We start from the raw sequence: 14,001 nt of genomic DNA, 5'->3' as shown, positions 1-14,001 counted from the left end.
ACGTTTGGTCTGTGGCCTAGGACCAATAGCCTCCTTACCCTGGTCTTCCTTCACTAGTGATGTGACTCAATCTGCCAGTCTAAGATGAATTGTGTAGTTATTGTTGGGTTCAGTAAATACAGGCCTACGTGAATAAGAACAACAGCACACTTTAATTTGTAGAGCAGTATGCAACATCTGCAGACCCTTGGCGGGTAACTCACTGCCTGATTCCTAACTAGTTGCTCCCCGAGGGACCATCTCCTGTTTCCCAACTCCTTCAGTTTCCTGGTAGGGAGAATCTATCAATAATAACAACTTATATCATTACAAATTGGATATTCTGGAGCTGTGTGATGTGGACAGAAGATGCTGCCCCTTTTAGTGCATGCACATAATTATTATTAATGTTAACAAGTTGCCCAGTGTGCTGAGGGAAACAGGCCTTCTAATGTATAGTTTTGCTCCTGGCCTTAACCTAGAGGCTGCCTGGCTATTCCATGAATGGATTCAGGTCAAAGGAAGAAAAGGAGTAGCAGTGGAACAGACTCCATGATGCTGCATCTGCCTTACCCTTTCTCCATATACAGGCAACCTGCTCCAAGGGCTGTGTGTATAGCTTCACACAGATGAACATATGTTCCCCTTGCTGCCTTATGACCTCTCTCCCCTGCTCACACAACAGCCGTCACTTGTACTCAGCCATGGTAGCAGCTCCAAGGGATCCGGGGCCTGCAGGCTCAGGCTGCAGCTGGCTAGGCCAAGCTTTCCCTCTGGTAGTGGTGGAATGGGAAGAAGAGGGGTTCAAATTCAGCACCCATTGCTTTGAATCTCATGCTTATCAGGCTTCTAAACAGGAAAACAGAACAAATAGCTAACTAAATAAAAGGAAAATAAAAAATGAGGTACAAAAGATAGGGCATGTTTCTATGCTGTGCTCTGACATTGCTACAGGAGCTACAGGGTATAGTGAGAATGTGAACATTTATTCTAGGTCTAGGCCCCAAATCCTGATAACCAAACATCTGGGAAGACTCCAACATCTATGCAGAACACCACTGATTCTCAAAGGAGTTTGCCAGTGAGAATCACAATGCAGGAGTGAGGCTTTACTGTTTGGGTTACTTACGTTGGTTTATAAAAATGCTAAAAAAAAAGATAAGGAAAATTGGCTACTTGAAAATATCCTCTCAGCACCCTTGAAACTTAAAAAATACAACTCAAGTGTTGCAGTACAACTTAAGTGATCTCCCCACCAAGTGAAATTTAAAAAATGCGTAAGTCATTGCCCCTCGAACAGTTCCTCCACTGATTCTGCCTAGCACCCTATAACTCTTGCTAATAATGACTGATTAGTGTCAGAAATATCTCCCAATGAGCTTTAAGAAAAATTCTCTGCCTGGAAATATAATGCAAAAAATAAAGAGATATTTCTTCTCTACTTCCTATAACTCCCAGTGTTTGTGAAAAATGCCACAATGATTTCCCTAAAAATCTTTGCTGTGGGTTTAGATACATCAAAGGTGGTTGAAACTCAAACATCTGTTTTCACTAGTACACCTCTGCCTAGTCATGGAATGACCACCTCTCTCTAAAGGTGACAGGGTCCTTCAGCTTTTCTGGGAGATCTCATGGAATAATTTATATCTATGCAAAATGTGCAACAAGTGTTATCAGATTAATTAGTACCATTTTATATCATTTTGCACAGATATAAATAGTTTCAAGATATAAATAAGGTTCAAGTGAAGAATCCTTGCCACTATCTCATCCTCTTTCCTGAAATTGCTGGAAAGGTGTCAATTTTTATTTTATATCCTGTTATTCAGAAATTAATTAATTAATTAATCTTCTTCAATTAATTTCTCTTATACCAGCAAACATCCACATTAATTATTTTGGTTGGTAATTACCTTAGCTGAATTTGACCAGGTAACAAGAGGTAGAAGGGTCCATGATACTATTAATCCCCGCCACTATTCAAAGCTAGGAAATAAGTCATTAGTATTAAGAGGCAGGAAACTTGTGTTCTCTCCCCACTTATGCCAGTGTTTAACTGTGTGGCCTAGATTGTTTATCCTTTCCAACCTCTGTTTCCTCATACTCAAAGGTGTTTGGAAATTGGAAAAAGCAAAAAGGGGGCAGCATTTTCACATGCAATTAGTGATTTTGGGTGCTTCTATTTTTCAGTATCCTGTCTGAAAAGCATAAATGAAGTTGACGTTCAGAGGCTGGAAGATCAGCTATCAGCACTTTCTGAAAAATCAAGAATAAAAATCACTTTAGGTTCTCTGAAACTCAAGTATCTAAAATCTCTAGTCCTTTTTTAAAGCCTTGGCCTATGATTGTATTATTTTTCAGTTTTCCACTGTCCATCCTTATTTCTAACAGAAGGTGATGTATGACTCCCTTAACTCCACCTATTTAGAATATCTTCCCATTTCTCCTAAAAAATAAAGTCACACAGCACAGGCCAAGATAAAACGTATCTGCCAGCAACAGGGAAATAATATATATTTCCTCATATAAATTTACTTTCTGTAAATGCATTTTATTTTTTTAAATAATTTCCTTAGCATAATGGGGAAAAGGACAGAGAGAGGGAAGGAACCAATTAATAAGTAGTGACCTACCTAAGTTATGGTGAGATAATATGTTTTTTGAGGCCTGTTTATGGCACGCAGAGCCAATTTCCCAGGCATTTTGTGGCAGCCCCGCCCCTTGCCACTGATTTGCAGAGGGTGCCTTGGTTGATTTTGTGGGAAATTGTGGCCAGTGCTGGACTTCCCGTCAATCAGTGATCACGGACTTTTTGTCATGGTTTCCACAAAATCTGCGAAACTGCAATTTAAGCAGGTCCCTAATAATAAGGGCATGGATGGCCGAGAGGAAATCAACCCTTAAACTGGAAAAATCCACAATGGGGAGGAGATGGAAAAGAAATAAACTTTCTGAAATTCTTAAAATGCTGGTGATGTAAACTGTTAGCAAATGATGTATAGGGCCTTTGACAAGGATTTTTTGGAGTGGTATCTTTTTTTGGACCAACTGCATACTTGGGGGAGATCTTAGATATCACCCAAAAAAATTCTTGCCTCTCATATTTCCTGGACTGTTCTGATACACATCACTCCAACACTACAGCATATATTGCCCTTATAGTTTTTTTAAAAAGATGAATATTCTTAATAATGCATAAGTGATGAATCCTTCATTATTATCAATACTAAGGAGCTACTACTAATTATTATTATTATTTTATTTCATTAAAGAAAAACAGGAAGTCAGAGTCCCAGGCCTCTGGATCTTGCAATTCCAAGACTAGCTCCTGCAAAATATTAGCAAAAGGCCCAACTTTATAAATATTTGAATAAGAATCTTTTGTCATTCATACTCAGATCTCACAGCCAGGAGTATTTTGGATCTGCTTACAGAAGATGTTTCCTTCCAATTGTTTTGTTTCATTCAAACAGGAGGAAAAAAACCCAAAGAAACCAAGCTTCCCATGAAAGTTGTAAGAAGTGTCAGCAGGTTTTTCAGTCCTCAGTTTCGATAGTGCTGCAGTTACGCCAAAATTTGCTGGTGTTATACTGTTGTTTTGTCTGTGACTGTCTGAGATTAAAAATAAATGTCTAGATTAATTTTACAGCCATGTGGCTCATCATTTTGCGCGAGATGCAAAGATGTGGCCCAGCAGGACCGTACACCTCATCTCCAACGGGACATACACACAGGGCATACAGCTAGAGAGGGTTATAGTCTCCAAACTCATTTACCTAGCCTCAGTTGTGAAAATTAACCACTTATTTTCGGAATAACCAGTTTATGTTCAATGGGGAGGGGTGGCTGAACTGCATTTTGGAGAGAAGGATTATTCCCACAGCCGGTACAACTAGCCCTTCAGAGCATTGCTTTGCAGTGTTATTGTTTGAAACCCTTTTGATAGTTCAGGACACAAATGACCATTTCAGCAAACTGTTTTATCTTCATTGTTTTCACCAGTGTCGTTGCATTGGTTTTCTGGGTTTACTCACTAACTAGGCATTCACCAGATGGATGCATTTCAGCCTTCCTGAACTTCTCTGCCTGGTCTGTTTTGGTCTCTGAATGTAATCATCCCAACTTCCCCCCGCCTCCCCCTCCTCCTCCCAAGAGCAAAACCAGCAGCAAAGAACTGCATTTCTGCCTCCGCTACTTGTTTACTAGGAAATCATAACACAAAGCACTGCTCTTTCATGGGGCACTAGCCAGTGGCAGCAACAACCCCCCACTTGGGTATCCAGTGGAGTTGTCGTTTATTACCACAACCCTGCCCAGTCAGCCAATGGACACCAGTTTCAAGCACTGGAAGTAGTGCCGGGCTGCCATGCTGAGTGCCCTGCTCCCTGCTCGGCTGTCTACAGGTCCTGAAACACTGTTAGAAGAGCCGTGATGATCTTTGTGCGTGTGGGTGTCTGCATAGGAGTGTGTGTGTGCGTGTGCGTGTGTGTGCACGAGCGCCCGTCTTTGGGTGTAACGGGCCAGCTGTATGGCTGGCCGAGCTGTCTCTCAGTCCCGGAGCCAATGGCAGGCTGCCTTCTATCAAAAATGAATGTTTTCAGGGCTCTCCGGCTTGCATGTACTGTATGTGGAGCAGGGTACAGTGAGCACCGACTGCTCTCGCGCCGGCTCTCTCGCCACTTGTCCCCAGAGAGAAGCACTGCCCGGCCACTCATCGCCCCCTCCCCACACACGCAGGCACACGGAGAGGTAAGTACCCCTTGCTGGGGCCATCCGGGCTCGCAGGGCTGCCCTCTGCGCACACTTTGCTCCCACTCACTCGGCAGCGCTGCACTCCCCCGGCAGCAGGGAAGCCCGGGCAGGAAGGCACGGGGCTCCCCGCGTCCTGCTGCCACCGGAGCCTCGCACTCGCCCCCCGCCGCGCCGCGTTTGCCGTGGCAAAGTTTGGCTGGGGGCGGGAGGGGCAGCGGCTTTGCTTCCCGGGGGGCTCCCGCTTCCCTGCCTGGGAGAGGCCGGGAGAGCGGATCGGGGTGCGGGGAGTGAGCTGCAATGCAATGCGTGGGGAGGGACGGAGGAGAGCAGCACCCGGGGTCGGCTTGCCTAGGGTAGGGTAGGCCGGCCAGCGCCGGGAGCTAGCACCTCAGAGCACGGGCGGCGGCGGCTGCAACAACGGGGGGAGACACTGGGCAGGGACAGCAACAACATCCCACCCCGCTGCACTATGCGTGTGTATGTGTGTAAGAGTCTGTGTATATGTATGTAGGGGTTTGCTTGTGTGTGTGTGTATGGGGTCCGCCTGTGTGTCCAGGGCTCTGCTTGTGTGTGTGTGTGTGTGTGTGTGTGTAGGTAGGGCGTCTGCCTGTGTGTGTGTAGGGATATGCCACTGCCTGCGTGTAGGAGTCTGTGTAGGGCTCTGTTTGTGTGTGTGTGTGTGTGTGTGTAGGGGTCCGCCTGTGTGTGTGCGTGTAGGAGTGTGCGTCTGTGTGTAGGGGTCTGCTGCTGTGTGTGTGTGCGTGTGGGGAGGGGTCGACTTCTGTGTGTGTGTGTGTGTGTGTGTGTACGCGGGGCGGGGGCCGGCAGGGCCCCGGCGGCGGCGGCGGCGGCGGGAGGGAAGAAGAAGTGCGCGGGGCGGTGGGCGAGCCCGGCGGGGCGGCGCGGCCCGGCTCCAGTTGTTCGGCTTCAGAGTTGCGATCCGTATTTTCCGGTGGCGCCTCCGTGCGCCGCGCGCGCCCCCGCCCGCCCCGCGCGCCGCGGGCACCAGGGGCCGGCCGGCCGGGAGCCAGGGGAGGGGGCACGGCTTCTTTTTTTTTCCCTCCCCCCGCTCCTCGCACGGCAGTGGGTGATGCGGTGCCACTAAGTTGGAGGTGGCGGGCGGGGGGAGCCAGGCCTCGCCTGTTTCAGGTCCCCCGCCGAGAGGTAAGTGGGGCGATGACAGAGAACTTGCAGCCTGGGCCCGGCCCCGGGGCCCCCCGCGCCCCGGGCCCGGCCCGGCCCGGCCCAGCCCGGCTGGTGGGGGGAGCCGGGCGTTTGGTGCTGGGCTCGCCTGCTGGGAAATTACAGCGAGCAGCTCCCCTCCTCCTCCTCCTCCTCTCCTCGCCGCTCTCTTCCTCCTCTCTGTGCGCGCGCCTTGCATTAGCCATGTATGAAACTTGCATGGCCGGGGACACGGCCGGGCCGGGCCGGGCCGGGAGAGCCCGGCTGTGTGGGCCCGTCCGGCGGGGGATGAAGCGATGCCAGGGAAGGAGGGGAGGCAACAAAATGCACTCACACCTCACACAGACACACACATACACACAGAGCTAGGAGTCTGTGTATGTTGTGTGCTAGGAGTCCTGTGTGTCTGAGGACACAGAGCCAGGTATGTGTGTTTGTGTGCTAGGACTGTGTGTGTCTGAGCACACACACACAGCTCGGTGTGCATGTATGTGTATGCTAGGAGTCTCTGTGAGCACACAGCTGGGGGGTCCACACTAGGCGTCTGTGTGTGTCTGAGCACATAGAACTAGGTGTGTGTGTGTGCTAGGAGTGTGTGAGCACACACACAACTATACATGCACAGAGCTAGGAGAGTGTGTGTGTGAGTATACACAAGCACACAAGGAGCCAGAGCTAGGAGTGTGTGTGTGTGTGTGCTCACTAGGAGTCCGTGTGAGTGTGTGGGTGTGCGTGTGCTCTCCTCCTCCCCTGTACAAGAAGGGGGAAGAAAATGCCCGGCGCCGTGGCCTCCCCCGGCCCGGCTCGGCCCCGCCTGCCGCCGTGCGCGGCGTGAGCCACTTGTGTTCACGCGGGGACCTCCCGCTCGCAAAGTTTGGGCGAGGTGAGCGGGGGCCGCGGGGGAAGGGAAGGGGTCCCCCCGGGGGGCGCCCGGCCTGGGGCTCCGAAACCATTGCCCGTACTGCTGGTGACACGTCCAAGTGCCCGGCCCGCGCCCCCGCCCCACACCCGCACACACCCGGGGTGCGGGGGCAGGCGCCCGCCGTGCAGCCGGGCACGGGGGCGCAGGGCTCCATGTGGCTCTTCCCGGCGGCGGCGGCGGCAGCAGCGGGATCATCGCCCGGGCCCGCGGGGAGGAGGAGGGGAGCAGCAGCAGCAGCAGCAGCAGTAGGGAGGTGTTTTCTGCCAGTCTGATTCAGCCGAGCCCGCTGGGGAGGGGGGGCAGGGGCAGGGGCGGGGGTAGGGGGCATCTCCCCTCGCCACCCCTCCGTGCTCCTGCCTGCCTTGTCTGCCCCAAAGGTGTTGTGCAGACTTTTCCCCCTGGGAGGGTGAGATTTATGCATTGCATTATTGCTCTTCTCCTCCCCCCTCTAAGCAAGATGGACTCTCTTCTCTCTCTCTTCTCTCTCTCTCTTCTCTCTCCCCCTCTCCCTGTGTCTTGTCAGCCTTTAAGATCGACATTTTGTAACTAAGATGCAAACTTGATGGTGACCAAGGGCGGGGGGGAAGCAGGCAGGCGAAACCTCGGGTCCTCTCCAGCCTTTCTCCATATTTAATACCTTTCTTTTCACCCCACCCCAGAACCCAGATTCCGGTGGCTCTACATGCACTTCGCACAGGGTGGAGGGGGGGGGAGGGCAGTGGTTTGCAAAGGCTTTTCCCCATGCACTGGATTAGGGGCTTTCTCATCTCCGTGTGGATTGCGATGGTGGAGGGGTTTGTTTTGCCATTTCAGGACTCTTAGCAGCTCGGAGCTGTGAAAGGGGGAATGGGCATTACCTGAAACTGTGTTACAACGTTGCAACCTCTCTCTATCTCCTACCTGCAATGTGGGCTTGCTGTTTTATTCTGATTATTGTTATTATAATGTATTTAGGCTGGGGATCAATCGATTCCCTCGTGGAAGTTGCGGGGCTGGATTGTTATTTATTCCTGCGTGCAGATGGTGATCAACTTTGTGCGTTTTATTTTGCTGTGTTGTATGTATCATGGAGAGAGAGAGGGAGAGAGAAAAAATAACCCACCCTGCTGATGCACACTCAGATGATTTGTTCCATTTGCCCAGTCCCAATGTCCTTTAAAGACACGGTGCATCTTTTGTTCGCTGCTTGCCACTGTCAGCCTGTTTTAACATGAACTAGGAGGGCGGTAAGGGGGAGGCAAGTTTTAAGTTTTGGGAGGTCTCCTCTTGTTGGCGGGGAGAGTTGCAATATTGTAAAATCATGATGTGCTGATGCTGTGCCTTTATTTGATACTTTATAGGTCACTATCACATGACAAAGGCTTCGAGACAGCTTCATCTTCCTCTGTCTGTAATTTCCATTTGCCTTTCTGGGTAAGTATGTAAACTGTACACACAAGAACAAGAGCATAATTGCTGTTAATACGATACAGGTTCTCTTGCTGCTCCTTTTCACTGAGCAGATGCTTGCTCAGGCTTTAGCACTTCAGGAAACATGTCTTGTCATGGGTGCTCCAAGTCTTGACCGGACTACACAGAAAGTTTGTGTTGAGCTTTTGAAAGGGGTGGGTTTTATTAGCAGGATTAGTTGAAGGCTTTGGATGGTGAAGACTCATTAGCTCATGATTTAAAACGAAGTTCTGGATTTTTAGGGGAAATTGGTTGAACTGTGGCTAAAGTTTTAAAACCTGTGCAGTCATGATCTCAGTATGGGAAGTGCAACATTGTCCATTCAAAGACTTCCTGAATGCATAACTCCTTGTAAAACATTCAACTAGGTATAAGGTGCAGAAGAATGATTTAGAATGAATATATACAGATAGGATTATGATGATTATTCAGAAATCCTAAGGGGTCAGGAGAAAGTTATTTGAGCTGTAGTGCTACAAGAAGAGGAGTTAACTCAGCCTTAACCTGCAAAACTCTCTTGCCTGGTAATTCTTGCTTTTTCTGTGTTACTGGTTGTCTTCCTGGCATTTGATAATACAAGATGCTTTAAATTTGAAAGACAAGTCTTAGTGGCTAAATTGACACAATGTCCAAAGTATTTTTGAAGGCATGAGCATTTTTGCATTTCCTTGTTTTGGTTTCTAAACCAAAGTAAAGTGATCATTTCAATCAGAGCTGGTGTAGGTGGCCAGAACTTGAGTGGTTTTAAGTGCATTTGATCCTAGTGACATCCATCTGAATTTGGCCCCCAAGTGATGGAAAATAAAGTAGTATTGTTTGTGGTGTGTTGATATTTTATATATACTTAAAAGTTTTGAAGTGAGCTTAGGTTTCATAAAAGAGCATAATTAGTAATATCACCTTGGTCTTTGTCAGCCTCTAACAGATACAGGATAGGTGATGGTCCCAGACAGGACAGTGCAGATATTTTGGTGCAATGTTATGAAAGGGCAGTAGCTGCATTACTAGTCTGTACGTTGGGAAAACATCTGTGAGGACTCAGGGTTTGGGGAAATGGATTTTGTCTCTTCACCGATTCCTATAGAGATTATCACCTGAATTCCAATTATTCAGGTTTTTCACTGAGTAGGTTATATGTGTGTAGATGTGCGAGTTGTATGTTAACTGTAGAGTCAAAAATAAACTGAATGCAACACAAACTTCTTAAAATAATTCATTACAGGACAGTTGAATTGGAAAATGCCCTTTTCAGAAATTGCTACTCGGGTTTTAAAATCTTGACGAGTTTAATTCCATGTCATGGATGCAACAGTTTTTACCAAGTGAAAAAATTCGAAAGCTCCCCAGTGGGATTCTGACTGTTGATCAGAGCTAAAACAAGCATTTGATTTATGTATGTTGCTGAGATTTGAAGTCAAACTATGTGCAGTGGGGGATAAAGGTCTGAGGAAGAGCTTTGAGACCTAGCTTCTTAGTTTCCTCTTTAATCGTCTCAGAAACTTAAATGATGGAGCTGTATGGATACCTAGAATTCTGTTTGCTGGGCTGATCGGATATTCCTCATGCATCTTTGCAATGAATGGACACTTTAGTTCTACACACAATCTTAGTACCAATGTAAATGTGGCCCTACGTAGTGTTGAAATGTAATTTACAAATTACGAAGGAAAAAAGGGAGTGAAATCTATTTAAGAGAAGGGAGTAATGGAAGCTGTTTTTTGAAACTGAAAAAGTAATATAAAAATGTGTCTATATGAGGGCAGAATAGAAATTTCCTTGAGTTTGGTTATGACTAGATACTTTCATTTAGTTTGGGGATAAAACTTTTGATAAAAGTTAAGAATTCTTTTTTTTTTTTTTAAAGTCACATGGTTTCAGGAGAAATAGTCACTATCTAATTTAATTTTAAAACGAGTAGAGTAACATTACCTTCTCATAAATCTCTGTATTGTGAGAGGTTCAGATTCTGATCTCAGTTTCACAGTAACTACAATAACCCATTTAAAAGTGTGGGGTAGCAGGGAGCAGTGTTCCCTGAGATCCACCTGTGATTGACCTTCAGCAAATTACAGAAACTGTCCCATCAGCTCAGAGTTCAGCCTGTCATCATGTACATGATTTATCCTAGTTGCTGCTGCAAAATACTGAATACAGTTTCAAGTAAACACACATTCAGAAAACAGGATTCTTCCTGGTGTTTTGATTAGCTGAAAATGTTTTACTGAATTTCCAGTTAATGCCTTGCAAACCTAAGGCCTGTGCTGTAAATCACTAATATTAATATAACTGTTCCCATGTTTAAAGCTGTACCTGGAGTTAGGTGATCTGTCGATCAGGACTATATACTGTACATACAGAAGCCCCGAAACAGTCCACATTAAAGTGGAAAGACAAGCACGTTGCATGTAGCTCACAACATAATATAGGGAAGAGAGTTTGCATGGGGAGGAAGGCCTTGCTCTCCTGTAATGTGTAAGAGTGGGATGTGTACACACAAAGTAAACTGGACTTCTGCTTTACTTTTTGCGATCTTGCTATGCAGAGTGTTATGTTCATTTCTGTGCATGAATCAGTTTGCCCAGCAATGAACTTTGTGTATCTCTGTGGTGAACCCTGGGCATTTCTTTAATAGCATGTGGCATCTATAATGTGAAGGACTTTATGTACATTCAGATTGAAAGAGTTAAGGCTAGGTGGGTTCTGGAAAAAATCTGGTCTCCATTTTCACCTTTGCCACAGATAGGTGGTACTTCCACCATAGACAGACTGTGTAACCTACAGCAAGTGATATAGGCCAGTGAGTTTCGAAAGTGACCACTGATTTTGGCTAACATGATTTTTTTGGGTTCAGTCCTGTCCTAGGCTGAATACCCTATTTAAAATCAAAGGGGTGCTCAGGTTGTGTGAACAAGAATTGGAGGATGCTTCTGAAAATGGAGGCCTACAATGTCCCCACACTTTACTTCTCTGTCTGCAAATGGGGCTCATAGTATTGTGCTACATGCAGGGGAGTTTTGAGATTAAAATTTTTCATGTTATTACAGGGATACTACAGTGATGCTGGCAATATAAGTAACTGGGTGGATAGGATCAAACTCCATGGACCACATGTTTTACATGGCAATTTTCTTAAAGAATTTACTGTGTTTCATAGTTACACCTGTTGTATTTGCCTACTGTAAACTTAATCTGTATTTCATTTCTTGCTTAACGTCCCCTTTAGCTTGGTTTAAGTAATTTAATTGTATGTATTAAAACACCTCAAGAAAGTAAATACAAACAAATCAACTTTCTTTCCTACATGATATAATCTCTTTATTTATCCTGTTCTGTACCATAATTGTTTGGTTTTTTTTCAATTCCTTTGGTTTGTCAAAAACCTTTTTATTTTTCTATTGCATGTCAAGATATTATTAGTTTTGGCTCTTAAGTTTTAGGGCATTTATAATAAGCAGTTATTATCTGATAGCAGTTTCAGAAGCCTAGTTGATGCTCTCAGTTTTATTGCTACTGGATGTCTGTCAGTCTCCCAAGAAAGATTGCTGCAGCTGACACGTTTCTTGATAGTCTCAGAAGAGGCTAAGGACTGAATGAGCAAAAAGATTAAACTAATTTGGGGAATGAACCACCAAGTAACTGCTGAACCACAGTGTGGGCAAACTTGTACTGTTGTTCTTTCTGTGAATAAGAATACTTAACTTAGCAGATAGAGGCCCTGATCTAGAAAGCACTCAACTATTAGCAAAGTCTTGTTCAGCAAAGAGTGTCAGCTTCATTGAAGTCATAAATCATAATGGTGGGCAAATATTATTAACTTTTGAGATTTAGGGAAGATGCAGTACAGAGAAGTGAAGGTCTCTAGGCAGGTCTGCAATAGCATACACTGAAAAAGAACCTACCCTTGATGCGCGGTTGAATATCCTTTCCCTAGAGCAGTGGTTCTCAACTGGGGTTTCTTGAGCTTCCTTCAAGGGTGCAGCGATGCAGACACTGCTGCCACAGCAGCTGCCAGGTAAAAGTGCCCTACGCACAGTCCCGCATTAGGAGTTTGATCAGCCTACAGCAGGCAGGAGCTGAGTGGCTGTATTACCTCTGGTCTGGCTTCTTCCACGCTTGTCCTGGAAACAGAGGCACATGGCACAGTTCCAGTTCTGGGAGGAGCATAAAGGAGGATGGTCTGCTGCAGTATCGTGTACACGTCACAGACCTTCCCAGGGTGGCTCTGTAGCAGGTGTGTAAGGCTATTTTATTTGGAGGCAGTAACATTTGATTGAGAATCACTGAAGTGAGCTGAGGCAGTGCCAACAGTGGTTCTTAACTGGGAGTGCTGCCATGTTCAGAAAAGTGGTAGAGGGATTCCTCGACCCTGTAAAGGTTGGGAAACTCTAACCAACAATCTGCTAAGTCTTGGTGCAGCAAAGTACTTACACAGGTGAATAACTGAAGTGAGCAGTCTATTAACACCCTTGGAAATATTCATACACTTAGCTGGACACGTGCTAGAGTGTCTTGCTCAGTCAAGAATTTTAGTTTGAGACTCCAGCTATGCCAAACTGACATCTTGAGCTGATATTCGGTTTACTCAACGTTGATAGCTTTAAAAATCAAAACCAGAAAAAAGCATTAGTTTTTAACTAATATTCAATCACTAGTTTTTTCTTAAAGTCAGCTTTATCTACATCAGCTTCTAAAATACCCAATAAGCTCTTATCTTTGTCTTTGCCGTTATGTATAGGTATTAAAAATTTTGCTTATGTTTCAAATCCATGCATCAGTTTTAGAAATAAGATCTTGGCTTGCAGGTCTGAAGTAGCAGAAGAATAAAAATAGTCTGCAAAATTAGTCCTTTACAGTTAAATGATTTAAGTATTTCTCTGTCATTTAAATTGAGTATTAATTTTGTTATCAAGCAGATCAGCAGGAGCAGTTATTTCATCTATATGATAAATAAAGGTGACATCAATGTGAACTTTTACTACAGAGCTTAGTAAACATACTTCATCCTTTCAGATATTCAGATTTGCCCATTCCTGTTTTGTTACTGAGGATAGGCGTTGGCTTTGATTGAAAATAAAAGTTCTATTTGAGGAGGACAGCATATTCTATTCCAATGAGTGAGTGTAGATGTAACTGTACTGTTTTTACCATAATGGCAGTATTTTATTATTTTTAATATTTATAAACTCAATTACATAAGAGAGAAATCAACAAAGAAAAAAGCAAGCTTTTGACAAACTTCCCAGTGCTTCTGTTTTCTACTTCGTAGCGCAAGGATGAATAATGAAAAAGCAAGTGGATATGGGTTTTTATATGAATGGGACACTTCAGCATCATGACATGTGCCCTATACACGTCTTTTCATACTTGCCTGAAAGAAAGTTAACAAAACAGAAGCCCTCAGTTATATGCAGGAGACAGAAAGGTAGCTAAATTTTATGAGTAGATGCCAAATATGAGTTGTTTTGAAAAGAAAGAATTTTATTATAAGTGGCCCTCCACACATATTTTGACAGATTTTTATAAATGGTCTAGCTTCACACACAAGCTGAAATCACTTGCAGATAATAAGTACCACTCTGTTGGTAGGGGCCTCAATCAGCAGAAGCATATATTTCAGTAGGTTTCCATAGGATTGAAGAGATCAATTCCGATTTAAGAGACCAAGTATGTCTGTCTTTGTCATACAGTTTAACAGGTTTTCTCTATTTGATATGCCA

The 14,001-nt window shown here is 45.2% G+C and overlaps 1 protein-coding gene across 11 annotated transcripts in view; it reads left to right on the top strand.

Annotated features, from left to right (window-relative positions):
* Window positions 1-4,708: 4,708 nt before the first annotated feature.
* Window positions 4,709-14,001, top strand: part of BBX (BBX high mobility group box domain containing) — a 198,007-nt gene continuing 188,714 nt past the window's right edge. For 3 of the 11 annotated variants that reach the window (XM_090058187.1, XM_090058224.1, XM_090058162.1), the window contains exons 1-2: window positions 5,158-5,895; window positions 8,176-8,248. The gene's annotated coding sequence lies outside the window, so the exon portion shown is untranslated. Of the gene's footprint in view, window positions 4,729-5,156; window positions 5,896-6,584; window positions 6,797-7,204; window positions 7,242-8,175; window positions 8,249-14,001 lie in introns of those variants that run through there. The other 8 variants (XM_090058199.1, XM_090058172.1, XM_090058208.1 and 5 more) reach the window with 7 other exon arrangements.

The sequence above is a fragment of the Crocodylus siamensis genome, chromosome 1, assembly GCF_052110815.1.
Source record: "Crocodylus siamensis isolate JL-2025a chromosome 1, ASM5211081v1, whole genome shotgun sequence".
Classification (NCBI taxonomy): domain Eukaryota; kingdom Metazoa; phylum Chordata; order Crocodylia; family Crocodylidae; genus Crocodylus; species Crocodylus siamensis.
Note: the sequence above shows the minus strand (reverse complement) of the source record. Positions and strands in the feature narration are given on the sequence as shown.